The following is a 17,575-nucleotide window of genomic DNA, read 5'->3' as shown; positions in this document are numbered from 1 at the left end:
TTGCCATCTGTTTTCTTGCAGATCCTCCTCTTCCTCATTCAGCCATTCCACCTTTCAATTTTCTCTTTTCAGTCACTTTTCCCATCAATCATGAATTCACTCCCCCTCTATTCCTCTGCCTTCTTACTTGACTGCCACCATCTGAGACTCAAAATTCGCTTGAATGAATTTGCAGAGCTGATTGAAGGAACTGCCACTGTCTCTTCAGGAACCCCCCGAAGTGCTTCATCTTTCTATTCCACTGAGCTTCCACTCAGCAGACCCAGTGGAGACTAACCTCACCAACACTTCTCCAGATTCCACTGGATCTGATTGGTGGATCAATATGATGGGCGGCACGGTGGCACAGTGGTTAGCACTGCTGCCGCACAGCAACAGAGACCCCGTTTCAATTCCCGCCTCACTGCACATTCTCCCAGTGTCTGTGTGGGTTTCCTCCCACAGTCCAAAAATGTGCAGGTTAGGTGAATTTGCCATGCTAAATAGTGTTAGATGTAGGGGAATGCATCTGCGTGGGTTATGCTTCGGCAGGTCAGTGTGGACTTGTTGGGCCGAAGGGCTTGTTTCCACATTGTAAGTAATCTCAAAAAAACCTCTCGATGTAAATCCCCAGAATAGCTACGAACGAACGAACGCACGCACGCACACACACACACACACACACACACACAATGACATGAACACCCTGCCTAAATCATCTCAGGTTAATTGTGGTGCTCAAAACAAAATCCATCTTCCGAAACTTGTGTCCTGCTGACTCCATCCTCTTCAATAGTGACGTCCTGACTCAAAGTTCAACATTTCCCTTCTGAATATCCAAGCCATTTCTCCTCCTTTAAAATCAATTTTGTTACAAATACATTAAAGATGTATTATTGGGCTTGATGGCATTCAATTGTCCTCGCAAGCATGTCTTTACAATCTTGACCACATCTTTTACTGGTATACTTCTCGAATTTCTCCAAAGGTAAACTGAACCAAGTTTGTTTCTGGTGTTTGACCATTACCTGTTCCTTGCATGCAGGCAACATAATATAGTAAAAGCAAACATATAACGTTATTCTTTCCTTGACTTAAACAAGTTAAATTCAAGCTGTCATTTGGTCTATACATGCCATGCCTTCCTCTTCAATAAGCCTGACAACAGTTTTCCTGCTGCATCAAATCCCTCTGCCAACCTCAGTCTGATGATCCCCCATCTGAATCCATTTGCATCACATAAATAAAGCATGAACAGTTGTCCAGTACATCAGAAATTAGGAGATTTCGAATTGCGGAGACTACGGCACTGACCTCCAAACCAGTTAGCTAGAGCAAATCATGGTTCATTCAAAATAGGATGCTGGATAAATAAGTAACCTGAAAGCAGGACCAGCTTACAGCTTGACAAAGGCATGAGAAGACAAGAAATGCATCAAATTCTTCACTGTGGTTGATATCAACAAGATGAAGCATGTAAATGAATAGTCAATCCCCCCTCCCACTCTCCCACTCCCAGACTGAGACTTCACTGGGGGCAGGAATCTGTCGTGGATGGTACAGGGTGGGAAGTAAAACTATTGTGTGAGATTTTCTCATTATGATTATCTAGTTAAATTAGAACAATGTAAAGCAAGTTTGACAAATGTGTACCAGGGTCTAATTGTATCAAGAATACGCCGGCTGCAGATTTTGATATCTCTGTTGTACACTCATCAACTCCATCTGGAAACAACGCAGAATGATTTGACAAGCAATATCATTTTCTAATCGTTGCATTTGTACAATTGTTGTGCATTTTGCTTCTAACTCATTCCAAAAGGATATTTTTGATGACTGGTAATTGACAATCAGATGTTGGCTTTCTTACTGAATTGTTGAACACTTTGGAATCAGAATTACCACATAATGCTGGAAAACAGTGAGCAGGCCAATCTCTGACTGATTATTAGTTCATCCTATACTGCTATAACACTCAAAGGGGGAACCATGCAGTTAGTGATGATCATTTTGCTTTATCAATGTCCACAAAGTCTCCAGACATGTTTTCCCTGATCTGGTAAAGAGCTTGCATCACTTTTTCCAACCAGAATTTGTGCACTGTTAAGTGATTCCGAGTCAAGTTTGAAGGGGAGAATGCAGAAAAAAACTTCAGATTGCAATGAGATTTGCATTTTCACTAGTTGTTGCAGTAGATTTAAAAGAGAGTCCTTGGCTCTCTTGCAAGGAAATGAATGACCACTGTTGTGCTAATGGCCTTTCAAACATCTCATTCAACTATTAAAAATAGCTGCACTGGGTTCAACATCAAGACACCTGCAAAACTGTGCTAATTCAACACTTAAATGGAAAGGATTCAAATCTCTGGAGCCTGTGTGAAATGGTCAACCAATAAGATTCAGCTTAAATTAAAAACAGAAATTGCTGGAGAAACCCAGCAAAACAGGCAGCATCTGTGGAGAAAAGATCAGTGTCAATGTTTCAAGTCCAGTATGACTTCTTCTGAACTCAAAAAACATACAAGCTGAGATATCACAGAGATAGATAAAGGTAGGTAAAAAGATATAAACTAGGGTAGGTAAGCATGCAAAAATCTGACAAATGGAATACAAAATGCCGAATTTGGCAGGAAGGATTAAACAAAAGCATAATATCTAAATGGTGAGAGATTGCCGAGTTCGGAGATGCAGAGGAAAATGCTCATGTCAGAATTAGAAAATGTTAGTATGCATGTACAGCAAGTAATTCGGAAAATTAATAAAACGTTGTTGTCTATTGCAAGAGGAATTGAATATAGAAGTAGGGATTTAAGATTCAGCCGGTGGGGGAGGGGGCACAGTGAGAGCATATTTTGAGTGCTATGTGTAGCATTGGACTCTTTATTGAAGGAAGGAAGTAATAGTAATGCAAGTGATTTAGAGAAAGCTGACTGAACTAATGCCTGGAATGGAAGGGTATCTTGTGCATAAAGGTTGGACAAGCTCGGCTTGTATCCACTGGAGTTTAGGAAAATAAGAGATGACTGATTTAAACAGACAAGATCCTGAGAGGCTTTGATAGGGTAGAAGGAAAAAGGAAATCTCGTCTTCTGGGAGAAATGGGGGGGGGGCGATGCGGTGTGTGCTTAAAAAATAAGGAGAGTCCTATTCAAGACAGAAATGAGCATTATTCTTTTGATCTCAAAGGATCGTAAATCTTTGAAATACCCTTCCTCAGATGACAGAAATGAGGAGAATTCTTTTGATCTCAAAGGACCTTCAATCTTTGCAACTCTCTTCATCAAATGATGGTGCAAGCAAAACGCATGGATGTTTTTAAAGTCAGAAGTGGATAGATTTTTTTACTAAGCAAGGGGGTAAAAGATTAGCAAACGTAGGTGGGATGGTGGACTTGAGGTTAAAATTGATTAGCTGTGATCTCATTAAATGGCGGTGCAGGCTTGAGGGACTAAATGGTCTCTTTCTGCTGCTAACTTAGATGCTTGCATTCTCAGCATGTTAATGCATGTTCCTCTGAGACATGGAATAAACTTCAGTTTGTACTTCATCACATCTGAGAACCTTAACAGTGACATTGGCTAGAGGATCTAGAACTTAGTGAGTTTTGAGAAGATTTGTAGCTCAGGTTGAGGCTCTGGATGTAGGCTTGTTCGCTGAGCTGGAAGGCTTGTTTTCAGACGTTTCATCACCATACTAGGCAACATTTTCAGTGAGCCTCCAGATGAAGCACTGGTGGTGTAGTCCACTTTGTATTTATGTGTTTGTTTCCTTGGGTTGGTGATGTCATTTCCTGTGGTGATGTCATTTTTTGTTCTTTTTCTCATGAACCTTCCAGCTCAGTGAGCAAACCTACATCCAGAATCTAGAACTGTTTTATTCAGAAGCTTTAATATGCTGCAAGAAATATTCAAAGAAAGTCAAACACATATGTCCTTTACAGGTGGACTGGCAGCCACTGATGAATGATATTCCATACTTTGCAGTCAATTTGTTATAGTCAGAACATTTTATATCCACAAACTATCCACATTTTACTCAACTTATCCAAATTTTAAAAATAATGGAGTCACACAGCACAGAAACTGACCCTTCCATCCAGCTCGTCCATGCTGACTAAGTTTCCCCAAAGTAAACGTTTGGCTCATATCCCTCTAAACCTTTCCTACTCATGTACTTGTCCAAATGTCTTTTAAATGTTGTAACTCGACCTGCATCGATTATTCCACATTAGAACTCCCCCCCATGTGAAAATGTTGGCCTTCAGATCCCTTTCTCCTCTCATCTTAAAAATATACCCGACCCTAGGGGAAGAAAAAAACCTTTGTTATTCACCTTAGCCATTTCCCTGATGATTTTATAAACCTCCATAAGGTCAATCCTCAACCTCCTATGCTCCATGGAAAAAAGTCTCAGCCTATCCAACTTCTTATAACTCAAATTTTCCAGTCCCAGTAACATCCTTGTAAATCTTTACTGAACCATCTCCAATTTAATAATATCCTTCCTATAGCAGGACAACCGGAATTGGCATAGTACTCCAAAAGTGGCCTCACCAATGTCCTCTACAATCCCAACATGATGTGCCCTTCTAGCAACAATGCTACTTCTAAGTTATGGCTAACACATTTCACAGATCAGAAGAAACGGGAATAAGATAAAATCAACGAGGTAAAAACAATGACTGCAGATGCTGGAAACCAGATTCTGGATCAGTGGTGCTGGAAAAGCACAGCAGTTCAGGCAGCATCCAACGAGCAGCGAAATCGACGTTTCGGGCAGGCTTTTGCCCGAAATGTCGATTTCACTGCTCGTTGGATGCTGCCTGAACTGCTGTGCTCTTCCAGCACCACTGATCCAGAATAAGATAAAATCATCCAGCTCATCAAACCTGCTCCTTCATTCTGTAAGATCATAGTTGATCTGACTCTGGGTTGTATGCAATTTCTTGCTTGCCTCTGGAACTCTCTTCTCTCATGTCAATCACAAATTTGTAAAATTTCAGCCTTCAAAATATTCAATGACCTTGCCTCCAATGCTAACTGAGGAAAAGAGTGCCACAAATTAATAGAAGGAAGAAATGATAGAATCATAGAATTTTACAGTACAGTCCATACCAGCTCCCAAAGGAGCTACCCACTTAGTCCCATTCGCCAGATCCATCTCCATAGCCCTCTAAATTCACCATGTTCAAGCGTCTATCCAGCTCTCTTTTGATATCACCTCCACCACTTTCATTGGCAATGCATTCGAAATCCTAACAACTTTCTGAGTAAAGAAGTTTCTCCTTATCTTACTCCTACCTCTCTTGCTTTTATACTGTATGTCACTATTTATAAACCCAAGGATCGTGTGAGTCTTCTAAAGAACAGTTTTGACTTGCCTAGCCACCTTTGGAGAATTATACTTCTACGCTCTTGTACTCCCCTCCAAGTGATACAATTGAACCTGTTTTGTATTTTCATGTTTCTTCGACGAAAATGCATGACCTCACATTTCTCTGTATTGAACTTCATCTGCACAGTGTCTGCCCATTTAGGCAACTTGTCAATGTCCCTGTGAAGTTGCTCAGCATCATCCTCACAATTCACTATTCTCTCTAGCTTAGTATCATCAGCAAATTTAGAGATGTTGCCCTCAATACCCATCTCCAAATAGTTTATGTAAATAAAAAAAAAGCAAATGTCGCAATACCGATTCCTGGAGAACACCAGCTTCAACTCATCTCTTGGCTGAGAAATGTTGATCCATACCTACCCTGTGTTTCTATCTTTTAGCCAACTTCTAATCCATTGCTCCCCAAACATTTGTAATTTGTTAATCAATCTGCCACATGGCAACATATCCAACGCTTTCTGAAAGTCCAAACATAACAACATCCACTACCTTTGTCACCTCATCAAAGAACTGGACCAGATCCGGCACAGCTTCCTCCCTGGTAGTACCGGAATTCTACTATTCCAGAAAAGTTCTTCTGCATACACTGCAAGAATTTCTACCCTGCTATACATGCTACCTTGTTGGCTCTAGGATAATTGAAATCTCCAACAATCACAGCATTACTTGTCCTGCAGATTTTTATAATCTGCCTGCAAATGCTCTCTTCTACATCCTCCCCACTATTTGGAAGTCTATAATAAAAACCGAACAGGGTCACTGCTCCCCTCCTGTTTCTCAGCTCCAACTGTATAGATTCCAATTCAGGGACTACATCTCGACATAGGGCTACAATGCTGCTACACTGACTCCTTTTTTTAACCACCATGTTCTTACCAAACACTTTATAACCCGGGATATTCAGTATTCAGTCCTGTTCTGGCTTGAGCCACATTTCTATTGATGATAATACTTTATATCCCCCTACAGCAACTTGTGCTTCCAATTTTGTTGACTATACGCTCTGTCTTTACATACATATAATTTAACCCTGCCGTTATCACTTTCTTGACCTCACCTCTTTCCTAAACGGGAGACCTCCTATCTTAAAACTGTATTCTCTAACTCCCCCAATTAGAAGAAACACCCTCCTGATATTGAGCATGTCCTCAGAATTCTTTGTTTTAAAAGTTCACCATGAAATTCATCTAAACTTGAACAAGCATAGGACAAAATTACTCAACCATTGCTCATGCAACAACCCTTTCATTCTGGGAATATAATCTAGCAAAATTTATACAATGGATAAATTTTCATGGTGAACTTAGCTGTACTTAAAAGTGTTAATTCAATCTTAAATTTAACACTTCTTTAAAAGGTAAATATTACAAATCTTATTTTGGTTCACACCAGTTAACACTTTCCAATGACTAAAATTATCAGAGGATGGAAGCTGCATTTTCATATACTTAATAAACCAAAGCCATTAACATTATTTAGCCAGTCACCATATTCAATATCTGCATACTCTGAGTTTCAAATACAGTTTTTCTTTCGTCAGATTCCTCTTTCGACACTGGATTAGCCTGTTTGATTTATGCCTTAAGACTTACAATCTTTCATTTTCTACCTCCTTCAAGGATATCATATAAACAAGGACTTGCATTTCAATGTCATGTTAAGCTGTCAAATTTTATCTACCGCTATATTTATTTCATGATTCTCTCCTACTGTAAAAACAAGGCCTAGTGGTTGTAAAATATTTTAAATTAGATGAAACTGTCAAGTTTATATACCATAACTTTTAAAAAATAAATTAAAATAGTCTGCCTTTTAGGGAGGGTACTTTCAATGTGAACAAACATTTTTGACAGCTTTAACATTATGGAGATATTAAATTTCATTACCAACACGAGGTTCTATCAAAACTAATTTTAATTCTCCTTCACTTTTCTCAAAGAAGAACATCAAATTTTCCATTCTAACAATGTGCACTAAATTTAGATTAAGATTATAAACAAATTCTAATGATGTTCAGTTATCAGTGCACTCGTCATGTTGTGGTAACATCTTATCTCAGAAAGCAGCAGGAATGACATTCATGCAAGTCAACTGTGCATCCTTTGTCTCCATTATATTTTCAGATATTCTCACAGCACATTGGGTTAAAATAATAACACATTCCTGAAGTTTTTTTTTATGGAGAAAAAAATCCGACTTTAATTCACAGTTTTCGCAATATGGTAGTAAATTTCAATTACAATTCTGTACACGTTAGACTTGCACATTTATGCACAACAACACATGCATAAGTAGACCTAGATATTTTTACACTCATGACTAGTACAACTGTATTCCTTCCTAAAAACTCAATGAAATAAATACAGGCTAGACAATTCAAACACCTCTTTGCTCAAAAACATAAAATGGTGGTGTTTTGTCAACAAAATTAATAAATCAAGCATTAACACTAAAATTTGTATGAAGTTCTTGCAACAGTTTCAAATATCATGTTTCGCTCTGTACGTTAATGTATTCTAAAGGCCATGCTAAAGGGACTCTGCGGAATATCTTTGACTGAAGTCACACCTCCAAGAATCAAAGAATTCCAAGTTCATTCTGCGATGTCACCATTCAAAAACCAGCACAAAGCTGTTAACACCGGAATTCTATCTTATGTTGTTTCTATTGGCGTAATTTTTCTATTTAAATTTTAGCTCTGCTACTGGAATTATTATAGGTCCTGTAAATCTTCAAAAAGTCACTGGAAAACTTTAAGAAAGGTTAAATTTTCTGCATCCTAATGTCTGTCTCCATCTTTAAAGTTGTGACTTTGTAAATTATGTCTGACTGCAAACCGTGTGATTCATCACCTTCTCAAATAATTTATACAGATTATCTTTCTTATGTATAAGAGAATCTATGCTGATATCTCTACTCACTTAATTCTCTTCCTCAAACAATGATTCTTTCTTAGATTCTCAAACATTTGGTGAATGATGCTGTAATCAGCATTCTGTACGGACCCTATTCCGCTATGATCCATACATCATAATTGCTTGAAAATTGGCATTTTCTGCAGAACTAACATTTGTAACAGGTCTCAGGTAGATTTTTTTTTCCTAGCTTCTTGAGCTAAAGAATCATTCAGAAATGAAGCACACCATGAAGGTCCATTAGGGCTTGTTGGCTCTTTGGAAGAATCGCCTGGTTCACTGCATTCCCATTGCCCTGGATGACCCCAAAGGGACAGACATGTAATAGTCAAGGATATAAGTAACAAAAGGCATGGATGAGAGTTTTTAGCAGCAGATGAGCTGAGACAGGGACAAGACTGGGTGATGTTACCGAGATTGAAATGGATGGCTTTATTGACAGTGTAGGTAAGTGGTTGAAGGCTCATCTTGGGGGCCACACGTAACACTAAAGTTGCGTATAAGCTCCTTGCTTCTGCATATAACATTTTATTTCTAAAACCTACAATCCCAAATGTGGTGTGGCCAGGTCCAATTCAACAAATATGAACTGCAGTTCTGTAATGTCTGCTGTCCAATTGGCAGAACAGTGGAAACCAACTTTGCATGGTTCACGAGCAAAGCCTGAAAAAAAACTTTCTTCCAGCCGTAACTGTAATCCTACTTTACTAACGGAGATCCACTTGGTTGCCATTACATTTTTCAAATGAGGATAAACCAACATTTTAGTCGAGAGTGTGATGCTGGAAAAGCACAGCAGGTCAGGCAGCATCGGAGGAGCAGGAGAATTCCTGATGAAGGGCTTATGCCTGAAACGTCGATTCTCCTGCTCCTCGGATACTGCCTGACTGGCTGTGCTTTTCTAGCACCACACTCATGACTCTGGTCTCCAACATCTGCAGTCCTCACTTTCTCCTCCGTGAACCAGCATCTTATACAGGTTTATCATTACTCCCCTGGTTTCATACTCAATGCCCATATTTTTGAAGTTCAAGTTTCCATATGCCTTTTCAACCAATCTGTCCTGCAAACTTCAATGGATTGGACACCTATTCCCTCAGGTCCCTGTACTCCTGTAACTCCTACAGAATTATACCCCTTATTTTATATCGGCTTTCCTATTTTTTCGCCCATCAAATAGGATCACTTAACACATCTCCATATTAAATTTAATCTGGCACTTATTAGATTCCCTACAGTGTGGAAACAGGCCCCTTGGCCCAACAAATCCACACAGACTCATTTCCCTATATTTACTCCTGACTAATGTACCTAACACTATGGGCAATTTAGCATGGCCATTTCACCTGACCTGCACATCTTTTGGAATGTGGGAGAAAACTGGAGCACCTGGAGGAAACCCACACAGAGAAGGGGAGAATGTGCACACTCCACACAGACAGTCGCGTGAGGCCAGAATCGAACCCAGATCCCCAGTGCTGTGAGGCAGCAGTGCGAACCAGTGAGCCACCATGCCGCCCTCATGTGTACCTTGTGTGTCCTTATGTATACAGTCCATCAGCCAGTCTGGGTCACCTTGAAATTTTACCATTATTTTTCTCACATTTCACAATATTTGCAATTTTGAAATTGGATCCCATTCATCTAAGTCTTTGGCCATTAATATATCTGGAAAAACAGAGGTAATAACACAGAAAATCTGTAATTCCTGGGGAACCCTTCTACAGTAAATATTTTCTCCAATATGAAAAAAACAGTTGTTCACCAATCTTATCACTCCGCCAATTTCGTATCCCTGCTGCCACTGACCCTCTTATGATAAGGGCTCTAACTTTGCTGAAAACTGTTTTTTATGTCCCCTCAACTCATATTTTGAGAGGTACACCATAAAGCATATCAATCACATTACTCTCATCAAATCTCTGTTACCTCATTGCAATTACTCAACCGAACTGTAAAACAAGATCTGTCCATGCTTTTTTCAATGCTGGCCTCCCTTAATGAATTCTCATTTCTCCAAGTGACTGTTAAGCTTTGTCCAAATTATAGTTTTCTGAAAGATTTTCCATCTTTGAAGTTCAACCTACTGGTCTGAGGTTGCTTGGCTAATCATTGCACTCTTTTCTAAACAAGGGAATAACAATCTTCCATCTCTGATATAACATTTATATCAAAGAAAAATTGGAAAACAATGACTACTGCCTCCATAATTTCCTTGTTTACCTCCCTCAGTGCACTGGATACATCTCATCTGATGCTGGTGACTTACCAACTTTAAGTTCAACCAACCTATTCAATATCTCTTCATTCATTTTTAGTCCATTCTGTATTTCAATTACTTTTTCTTTCATTGTGACTAGACAGTGTTTTTCTCCTTGGTAAAGAGAGGTGCAAAGTATTCATTTCACACTTCACACTTCAAGCCATGGGTCCTTTCACCTTGAGTAAATTCCTTTCAGATCTTTTTGGTTCTTTTCTTTGCTTTTTTAACCCCCCGCCCGCCTTCTTTTATAATGAACCTGATTTTCAATTATATTACCAACCTACATCTGTCACATGCGCTCTGTTTCTGCTTCATTCTAGTCTGTGTTTCCTCTTCTAGAGAATGTTGGATTAATTTGTCCTACCTTTAACCTTTGTAGGAATGTATCTTCAATGCTCCTAATCTATCTCATCTTTTAAGGGGATCATTATTCAGTTATCCCACCTATCTTTGAATTCAAACGTACATAATAATCAAACAGAAAAATATCAGACAATATCTGCCTGCAACACCAGATCTTAAAATGGAAATATTCATCACCAGTTTAATTTGATGCACAAGAGAGGTAAATGAAACCATGGGGCCTTTCTTGCATGTGTGCTTAAACTGCTGGATGTGAGCATAAAAGGTACAGTTAGTAAGTTGCAGATGACACCAAAATTGGAGGTGTAGTGGACAGCAAAGAGGGTTACCTCAGATTACAACAAGATCTTGACCAGATGGGCCAATGGGCTGAGAAGTGGCAGATGGAGTTTAATTCAGATAAATGCGAGGTGCTGCATTTTGGGAAAGCAAATCTTAGCAGGACATATACACTTAATGGTAAGGTCCTAGGGAGTGTTGCTGAACAAACTTGGAGTGCAGATTCATAGCTCCTTGAAAGTGGAGTCGCAGGTAGATAGGATAGTGAAGGCGTTTGGTATGCTTTCTTTTATTGGTCAGTGTATTGAGTACAGGAGTTGGGAGGTCATGTTCTGGCTGTACAGGACATTGGTTATGCCACTGTTGGAATATTGCATGAAAATCTGGTCTCCTTCCTATCGGAACGATATTGTGAAACTTGAAAGGGTTCAGAAAAGATTTACAAGGATGTTGCCAGGGTTGGAGGATCTGAGCTATAGGAGAGGCAGAATAGGCTGGGGCTGTTGTCCCTGGAGCGTTGGAGGCTGAGGGGTGACCTTATAGAGGTTTACAAAATTATGAAGGTCATGGATAGGATAAATAGACAAAGTCTTTTCCCTGGGGTCAGGGAGTCTAGAACTAGAGGGCATAGGCCTAGGGTGAGAGGGGAAAGATACAAAAGAGACCTAAGGGACAACTTTTTCACGCAGACGGTGGCACGTGTATGAAATGAGCTGCCAGAGGAAGTGGTGGAGGCTGGTACAATTGCAACATTTAAGAGGCATTTGGATGGGTATATGAATAGGAAGATTTTGGAGGGATATGGGCCGGGTGCTGGCAGGTGGGATTAGATTGGGTTGGGACATCTGGTCGGCATGGACGGGTTGGACCGAAGGGTCTGTTTCCATGCTGTACATCTCTATGACTCTATGACTCTATATGCTTTCAATATTCATTTTTGTCCATAAGACTATAAGACCATAAGACATAGGAGCGGAAGTAAGGCCATTCTGCCCATCGAGTCCACTCCGCCATTCAATCATGGCTGATGGGCATTTCAACTCCACTCACCCACATTCTCCCTGTAGCCCTTAATTCCTTGTGACATCAAGAATTTATCAATCTCAGTCTTGAAGACATTTAGCGCACAAGCCTCCACTGCACTCCATGGCAATGAATTCCACAGGCCCACCACTCTCTGGCTGAAGAAATATCTCGGCATTTCTGTTCTGAATTTACCCCCTCTAATTCTAAGGCTGTGTCCACAGGTCAGAGTCTCCTCGCCTAATGGAAACAATTTCCTAGCATCCACCCTCTCCAAGCCATGTATTATCTTGTAAGTTTCTATTAGATCTCCCCTTAATCTTCTAAACTCCAATGAATACAATCCCAGGATCCTCAGCCGTTCCTCATATGTTAGATCTACCATTCCAGGGATCATCCGTGTGAATCTCTGCTGGACATGCTCCAGTGCCCGTATGTCCCTCCAGAGGTGTGGGGACAAAAACTGGACACAGTACTCCAAATGGGGCCTAACCAGAGCTTTATAAAGTCTGAGTAGCACAACGGTGCTTTTATATTCCAACCCTCTTGAGATAAATGACAACATTGCATTCGCTTTCTTAATCACGGACTCAACCTGCATGTTTACCTTTACAGAATCCTCAACTGGCACTCCCAGATCCCTTTGTACTTTGGCTTTATGAATTTTCTCACCATTTAGAAAGTAGTCCATGCTTGTATTCTTTTTTCCAAAGTGCAAGACCTCGCATTTGCTCACATTGAATTCCATCAGCCATTTCCTGGACCACTCTCCCAAACTGTTTAGATCCTTCTGCAACCTCCCCACTTCCTCAGAACTACCTGCCTGTCCACTTAACTTTGTATCATCGGCAAACCTCGCTAGAATGCCCCAGTCCCTTCATCCAGATCATTAATATGCCATTCCGAAAAAGAACCTTTTATCCCAACTCTCTGCCTTCTGTCAGACAGCCAATCATCAATCCATACCAGTAGCTCACCTCGAACACCATGGGCCCTCACCTTGCTCAGCAGCCTCCCGTGTGGCACCTTATCAAAGGCCTTTTGGAAGTCTAGGTAGATCACATCCACTTGGTTTCCCTGGTCTAACCTACATGTCACCTCTTCAAAGAATTCCAACAGGTTTGTCAGGCACGACCTCCCCTTACTAAATCCATGTTGACTTGCTCCAATCCGACCCTGCTCTTCCAAGAATTTAGAAACCTCATCCTTAATGATGGATTCTAGAATTTTACCAACAACCGAGGTTAGGTTAATTGGCCTATAATTTTCCATCTTTTGTCTTGATCCTTTCTTGAACAAGGGGGTTACAACAGCAATCTTCCAATCATCCGGGACTTTCCCTGACTCCAGCGACCTTTGAAAGATCTCAACCAACGCCTCCACTATTTCCTTAGCCACCTCCCTCAGAACTCCAGGATGTAGCTCATTGGGGCCAGGAGATTTATCAATTTTAAGACCTTTTAGCTTTTCTAGCACTTTCTCTTTTGTAATGGCAACCATACTCAACTCAGCCCCCTGACTCCCTTTAATTGTTGGGATATTATCATGTCTTCCACTGTGAAGACTGATGCAAAGTACTTATTAAGTTCTCCAGCTATTTCCTTATCTCCCATCACTAGGCTTCCAGCATCAGTTTGAAGTGGCCCAATGTCTACTTTTGCCTGTCGTTTGTTTCTTATGCATTGAAAGAAACTTGTACTATGATTTCTAATATTACTGGCTAGCCTACCTTCATATTTGATCCTCTCCTTCCTTATTTCTCTCTTTGTTATCCTCTGTTTATTTTTGTAGCCTTCCCAATCTTCTGATTTCCCAGTGCTCTTGGCCACTTTATAGGATCTCTCTTTTTCTTTGATACATTTCCTGATTTCCTTTGTCAGCCATGGCTCTCTAATCCCTCCCCGGATAATCTTTCTTTTCTTGGGGATGAACCTCTGTACAGTGTCCTCAATTATACTCACAAACTCCTGCCATTTTTGCTCTACTGTCTTCCCTGCTAGGCTCTGCTTCCAGTCTATTTTCGTCAGTTCCTCTCTCATGCCCTTGTAATTACCTTTATTTAACTGTAACACCATTACATCCGATTTTGCCTTCTCTCTTTCAAACTGCAGACTGAACTCTACCATATTATGATCGCTGCTTCCTAAGTGTTCCCTTACTTTAAGATTTTTTATAAAGTCTGGTTCATTACATAGCACTAGGTCCAGAATAGCCTGCTCCCTTGTGGGCTCCATGACAAGCTGTTCCAAAAAGCCATCCTGTAAGCATTCCATGAATTCCCGTTCTTTGGATCCACTGGCAACATTATTTACCCAGTCCACCCGCATATTGAAGTCTCCCATGATCACCGTGACCTTGCCTTTCTGACATGCCTTCTCTATTTCCTGGTACATGTTGCGCCCCTGGTCCTGACCACTGTTAGGAGGTCTGTACATAACTCCCATTATGGTTTTTTTGCCTTTGTGGTTCCTCAATTCCACCCACACAGACTCCACATCATCCGACGCTCTGTCATTCAGTGCCATAGATTTATTTTTGTTCTTAACTAACAATTTTGTCCTTTTCTCTGTAACACCATTTTTAAATCTGTAAACTACAACTCTAAATTTTCCAACACTGTGCCAAAGAACACAGACTGTTGAACAAAAAAAAAGCTTTTAGATTTAGAAACTCCCATTCTCCAATAAAGCATTGAGATGTTACAATTTCTTTGAAAACCATTAAATGGCAACAAAGAAAATTGCTCTTGGCCTGCAAATAAAAATTCCTCCAAAATGTTGATGCTTCACTGACAATCGATGCATAGTGGATTTTGTTTTTTTTAAAAAGTCAAATGAACATCCCTACGATCAACTATTGTTTGTGAGAAAAAAAACATAAAAAGGAATAAGCTAACATTTGCAGAACTCAGTAATGTGAGAAATTATTGACATTTATGTAAGAAAAGTTTTGTAGTCCATTTACAGATTCCAAGCAGTAATTTGCACAGAAATATATTTTATGCATTTAAGCACTGAAGGAAAATAATGTTGGATTTTGTGTACAATGATATATTATGTCTTGTTGCACAAGATAAAGACAACATAATTCAGTATTTCCTTCTTGCAAAATCATTTTAACACTTGAATCACTGCTTGATTTTCTTTTATCTTCCATCAATCATTTCAATATCTTCTTCCTGTACTTGGGTCATGGCATTTGAACACGGTTTCTCAAGCTTTTTTAAAAATGTAAACGCAAGGACTAACCGAATTGCTCAGTTACTAAATTTGGCATGTAAGAAAAATGCATGAGAAGTGTGCGGATTAAATCATGGTCTGTGTTTTGGGAGCTTTGCAGACATGTGAGATAGGTTCGAATTCAGCTGGAATGGCCTGTGAGTGAGCTGTTTACCAACAGTTAGAATTTTTTAACATGAAAAAGAGGAGCCATTTGGCCCCTCATATCTGTACAGAAACAATTTACTTCAGGCAACACCCTTCGTTCCTCCTTGTAGCTCTGAACATTGCTTCTTTTCAAAGAACAACTCAAATGCACCTTTCATTAGCTTCACCGACTTTGTCCCATCACATGCTTTGTGAACAAACTTCTCTTCAGGTTGCCATTGCTTCTTTTGACAATTATCCTAAACTTGAAATACGAATACACCTGAACAGAATTTGCCTATTGCTTCTCAAAAATTAGTATTGCATTTGAAATCTTGGCCTGCAATTTGCTAAATATTTAACTAAAATTTGAATGGAATACTTCAGATAAAACACTGACAAGAGCCATCACTTGTCACATTCTATTTCCAAGAAAAGGTGAGGACTGCAGATGCTGGAAATCAGAGTCGAAGAGTGCAGTGCTGGAGAAGTACAGCCGGTCAGGCAGCATCCAAGAAGCAGGAGAGTTGATGTTTCAGGCATAAACCCTTCATCAGGAATTGAAGGACTTATGCCCAAAACGTCAACTCTCTGGCTCCTCAGATGCTGAGTGACTGGCTGTATTTTTCCAGCACCACACTCTTTGACATTCTATTTCCAGGATGCTACAGAATGATTTTTGAGGATAAAAAATAACAATCATACTTTCAAGTGTCTGCCCAGTAAAGAAAACTGCAATTCAAGAGATCAGTGTTTATTCATACTGTGTGTTCCAAATATGCATTTATTCCCATAAACTGAACTTGAGCCCATTCATAGCTATATCAATGTCGGCTCCTGCTCTTGCTCAAAATTGGAAACATTTGTTAATTCTGCTTCCAATTTACACCCTCTTTCACCATCTCACAGTTCATTTCCAACAATTCCCTTCCTTGACTTCTGTTTCCACTTCTGGGATGGACAGCCTGCTAATTTTTTTTCCAAGCCCACTGACCCCCACTGCAAGCTTGAGGAATTGTACCTCATCTTCCGGTTTGATGCCTGACAGTCTTTTAGACTCAACATTGAATCCAACAACTGGAGACCACAAACTCTGTCTTCCATTTGGGATTCTTTGCTTTGTCAAAGCACCATGTGTTTCTTGTTTTCATGTTTTAGCATTTCAAAATTTATTTCCTGCCATTAACAATTATGCTGCGTCAGTGCTTTGTTTCCTTACATAACCAGTGGTCACTCCCTTTGCCTTTTTTTCAATGATGATTTCATCTCACTTGCCACTATGCTTCATGTCCCTTTTTGTTCTACCTGACTCATCCCTGTTTTCAAGAGCATCTCTCCACAGATCTGCAGAAGAGACATTTTATATTTGAGGCATGAACTCCATTTCCTGCTCTACAACACTATCAGACTAGCTGAGTTTTCCCAGCATTTCCTGTTTTTACATCAGTGTTTGAATCCAGCTGATCTCATCTTTCCATCTTTGCTGTCTTTCGTTTTGTTTGCTTTAGACTCCTTCTCAAACAAGACATACTTAAGCAAACAAAATCTGAAAATGTATTCCTCCCTCAGCATAGTCTTGATTATCAGCTTAAAACCATATATTACATCGTGCAAGATACTCTCAATACTCCAAAGCAATGACCCAGAAGCAAGAGGTTGGTCAAAAAACCCAACAATGCTTCAAGGATCCAAATGAGAAACTTCAACAGCCAAAAAGTGCACTTCTTTTTCTTTGAGAGCTAAGCACTTGTATAAGGGGACTCAGTGGTTAGCACTGTTGCCTCACAGTGCCAGTGATCCGGGTTCTATTCCATCCTCAGGCAACTGTCTGTGTGGAGTTTGCACGTTCTCCCAGAGTCTGCATGGGTTTCCTCCGCTGTCCTGGTTTCCTCCCACGGTCCAAAAATGCATTGGTTCGGTGAACTGGCCATGCTAAATTGCCCATAGTGTTCAAGAAGGCACAGGATAGGTGGGTTAGCCATGGAAAATGCAGGG

The 17,575-nt window shown here is 40.1% G+C and overlaps 1 protein-coding gene across 3 annotated transcripts in view; it reads right to left on the bottom strand.

The window, feature by feature from the left end:
* dennd1b (DENN/MADD domain containing 1B) overlaps window positions 1-17,575 on the bottom strand; it is a 300,341-nt gene that overhangs the window by 139,062 nt on the left and 143,704 nt on the right. The gene's annotated exons all lie outside the window — the stretch shown is intronic.

The sequence above is a fragment of the Chiloscyllium plagiosum genome, unplaced genomic scaffold (assembly GCF_037043375.1).
Source record: "Chiloscyllium plagiosum isolate Xiang-an unplaced genomic scaffold, Cpla_swu_hap1 HiC_scaffold_9, whole genome shotgun sequence".
Lineage (NCBI taxonomy): Eukaryota > Metazoa > Chordata > Chondrichthyes > Orectolobiformes > Hemiscylliidae > Chiloscyllium > Chiloscyllium plagiosum.
This window is presented reverse-complemented; position numbering and strand designations above follow the sequence as displayed.